This window comes from Cupressus sempervirens, chromosome 3, assembly GCF_028749045.1.
Source record: "Cupressus sempervirens isolate cs-2001-9-10 chromosome 3, ASM2874904v1, whole genome shotgun sequence".
Taxonomy (NCBI): domain Eukaryota; kingdom Viridiplantae; phylum Streptophyta; class Pinopsida; order Cupressales; family Cupressaceae; genus Cupressus; species Cupressus sempervirens.
In genome coordinates, this window is record NC_143120.1 from 914,141,027 (window position 1) to 914,145,663 (window position 4,637).

Here is a 4,637-nt window from a genome sequence, read left to right on the forward strand (position 1 = left end):
AAGGAATAAAATGGTAGATAGAATCATAAAACATTAGATGAACGTGAAAAATATTTTTGATCAGAATGCAAGACCAAGGATATTTATGCTTGGTGATGAAGTACTTTTATGGAATAAGAAAAATGAGAAGAAGGGAAGTCATGGAAAATTTGAATCATTATGGAAAGGTTCTTTCAAGACAATTGAATTGATTGACCCTACTGCCATGAAACTATCATACCTAAATGGCAAGATCCTACCATATACCTACAATGGGCAAGATTTGAAATTATTCAAGTATTGAAGGTCCTTCTTTTTGCATATATTTAGGCTAGGTTCCTACTTTGTTTTTTTCTTTGCTTTCTTTTGTTCTTCATTTTTGTTCCTTGCTTTAGGTTTCCCAACCAAAGTATTTGAGTTCTCTATTTTTCAAGTGAAAACCGGCCTCCAAAAAAAGATGATGTTAGTTCATGATTTTTTAGAGTCACCATATCTTTTCTTTGTTTTTGGTTCACTCTTTTTTACAAGCATTTTCATTTGAACCATTGGTTCTGTCAAGTGTCAAATATATAATGGGGTATGATAACATTGTCATCATTCTCCAATCTCATGCCTTTGATTCATCCTTACCTCAAGGTAATTGTTGACCACGTCTTTCCCTTTGAAAGCTCTCATCAGTAGTGATTATCCTAATTGAACTAGTTTACAAGTTCAACACTTCATTTAGTTCACAAAGACAATGTTTCTTGGTGGGCCCAATCAACATATTGTGTATATGCATGTGTGGAGGACATGCAACAACTAGATGTCTTGTCAAGTATGACAAAATCATGGGTGGTGTCAAGATTTAAGGGTAAGTGCAAGTAATTAATGGTTGAAGGTCATCATAAATGATCACACCAAAACCTTGATTTGGGAATGCAAAAATAAAGATTTGGCACATGTAAAGGGCAATAATCATTTGAAGTACTTGTTTCTCAGTTTAATGTTAGTCACTAATTTTCCTATCACCTTAACTTATGGAATGCCAAAATTAATTCTATCCACCACATAATTAATGATCATTTCCTATTTTTGAGATGCATATAAAGAAGGTGTTACCTTCAAAAAGAAGGCATTAAGTTTCTCTTCTTGTCTGAAGTAATCAGTCATAGGAGAATCATAGAGAGCAAGCCTTCTTCCATATTTTTAATAGTTGTTGTTCTTCAAGTAACCCTTCTACTTTTTGGTTATTTTTCTCCTACCTATTGAGTGAAGCATAGTTGTGGTTATTTCTTTGTTTTCAAATAGGAGTAAAATTTCTAAATTGTGAAGTCTACACTGCACCTATTTGGGAATACTCATAGTTTGCAATGTAAATCATCTATAGTATTTGACACAACCTATTACAAGTTGATTTGGGGGGTATTGCAGAGAGATTGTGTGAAAGACTTGTGAAACCTTTTTACATTAAAGTGTTGGTTACTAACCTCCTCATGGTCTCCACATTCCCACTAGCCTACGCTTGTCCAGAACTGATTCAAGGGTGCATTCATATGCATAATATTTCTAGGGGGAACATATTGAAGAAATATGGAAGCACTTTGCTAAGTTTTAATAGAGAAATTCTAGCTAGATTGTTCCACCTCGAAGAGTAACAATTTGATGACCTAACTCCTACCTTGTCTATGGCTAGCTTTTACAAAAAGAAAATGTCTATAGGAACACCATAGCAAAGAAGTGGACTAATTATTTCTACAAAAGGGGGTTCTAGGTTACTTAAAACCTTAAAGAAAAGCCAAATGACCACTCAAGTAGAGGACATAATGGTTCTAATGCATAGAATTTGTGGGTCTTTCGATGTCTCTATTTTTGAAGAATGGATGTATTTTTATATTCAAATTGTTTCAAAGGGCTAATAATTTCTAGACTGGGCAAAATTAATAACTATCTCTCTAAGAGATCAGTTGAAGGGTGCACTAAATTTGAAAAAGAGCTTTTTCATATCATCTTATTTGATGTATATGCTAGCTAGGACTCAAGATTTAAAAAATTTACCACATGAACCATGGACTAAGAACATGACCATATATAATTATTGCCCCGTGTTACATAAAGATAAAGCTTTGGAATATTTTAGAAAGGTTCATGATGTCTTTTCTAGAAAGTTGTGTTTTGAATTTAAAATCCCCTTGCACCATAAATTGTCCCCTGAATCTCAAAAGCTCATTCAACCTTTGTGTAGCCTGTACATCCAATTCCCAAGATTTACCTATCTAAGAATAGGATGTTTTGATGAATAACCCATATGTCTTCCCAAGTTTTCACTTGATTGCTTTGTCTTGTTAGAGGTAGCTTGGGAATTAATTTCTATAATAAACAAATTCTCAATTGAAGAAGCTAGGCAAATTGACATGCATAAGCATGGAAGATACAACATGTATAAGCTCTAACTTGGTTAAACTTGGTTTCTTCTTCTATTAGGCTACACTAGATTTTCATAGCAAGATAATTATTCATAGCCTATTGGACACTCATGCAAACATTGTACATATCCCTAATGTGGTAGATATTTGGGAGGATTGTATATATGAGCTAGAAGTGAAAAGAAGAGGGTTATCTAGGTTTAATGTAACACAAGTCCATCTTTTTCAATTGAAACTGGGTGTAGATATCACAAAAATAGAAGAGGACTAAACAGATATCCTAGTTCCCCAAAAAATTGAACCAGTAAAGTATAACACAGTTACTATAGATTGGATCTCTAAAGAAGAGGGTAATATTCTTGAAATAATAGAAAAAATGTGATTGAAAAGACAAAGTCTTGGTTGACAATGAAAAAGGACACACGTGTTAGTGACCAGGTTGACCTTGTTTCAAATGTTGGTCATACAACTGTAGGTAATAGAAGGTCATCATGGATTTTTGAGAAGAAGATCCATAATCCCACTCTTTTTCAAAAATCTCATTCTAACAAGAAAACCAAAATGTTAGTGCCAATAAATGTTCACTAGGTAATCCATGTAGATGGAGAGGTAGATAAAGACCTAGGCAATGAGCTTATTAAGAAGAACTATATAGTTTAGATGACCATGGCTTTGTCTCCTCTGAGGATGCAAGTCATAAATACCCCTAAAAAATGTACCCAATCATAACAAGATGCTACCACTCCTAACTAGCTCATAGCTTTGGTAAATAGGAAGAGGAATTTGGTTCCTATTTCTTTCCCTATTGATGACATTGTGAGAAAATATACCAACAAGGCCAAAAAACCTAAGAGACATAAAAGCATAGCCACAATAACTTTTAATAGAGAAATAGAGAGAAGTATAGCTGAAATAGCCACCTACAATAAAAAAGAGGGAACTGACAAATTGGATCTAAGTAATTTTGAAATCACACACAGATTTAGGGGTGATGAACCATGAAACGAAAGAACACTAGGTAGAGACATCTATAGAACAAATTGTGCTATAGTCGCAGAAAGATGGGATTTAAAAGAAAAAACTAAAAGTTGAGAATAATGCAATAGCCAAATATATAAATTCACTAAAAGGTTAAAGTTTGGTTCTTGGTAATTAATCATGGATTACCTATGACTCCAATGCTCTTGAAAATGAACAATTGCTAGAGAATTTCTAGAGGATTTAAAGAAACAAAAGATGATGATGTTGGTTGTGTTAAGTTGGATTAGCCTACGGAAAAATTAGGTTGCTAAACTCATGCAAAATCTACATAAGATTATTTCTCTAGTCGAGACCACACTTGATGAATCTTGCATTCAATTAGTAGTTTGGAAAAGTGAAGTCAAGAAATTCTCAGCAATGGTAACCAAATTGGTAGAGGTAGAAGATTTTGGGCTAGAAAAGTTTCTAAAGGAAAACCTGCTACAACATGTGGATGTAGGATTGATTCAAGTTTTAAGAAAGAATATAGCCTGGAGGGTATCCAGTTAAACTTCTTCTATTTCTAGGATGCAGTTATGTGAAAAGGAATTCAAGACATTGCTTGAAAATGTAAGCAAGTATTTTCAATCCATCAATTCAGCCATTTCCACTCCTCTTAAGGAAGGAGGTTTTGATGTGGAGACCATGATCAAATGATACAAAGAATGCATCAATTTTGTGAAAGATAAAATTGATCTCACATCATTTAATTTCTTTAAGGTGGCCAAAAGTGAGGTAATGTTAGGCATGTGCACTCTGTGACTCCCTAGTTACCTGGATACCGTGAGTAAGATGAGGTTGGATAAAAGTATCTTAAAAAATTGACTGTAAAGCATCAAGAGCCTGAATACAACTACCATGACCAAATTCATGAATTATTTTAGGATGTGGAAATTGGTACATGGACATGGTAATGCTAAAGATGAGGAGGAAGAAGAACCACTAGACCAATCAGCAGATGATTGGTGTTATCTTTTAAATTCTTTCAAGACATTTAGTTTCTACATTTAGAAAGTTAATTTTTGGTCTGCATACTCTTATGTTGTTTTTCATAACTACTTTTATCTATTTGAGAATCAAGTTTTAAGGGAGATTCCTAGATAGCTTTCTATTTAAGTTTGATACTTAATAGCATTTAGGGTTGACAATTTTTGATGGCTATCATATTGTGACCATTTTTAACTAAGTTTTATAGCTATGCAGATGTTTTTAAGTTGTTAGTATTGTATCTTA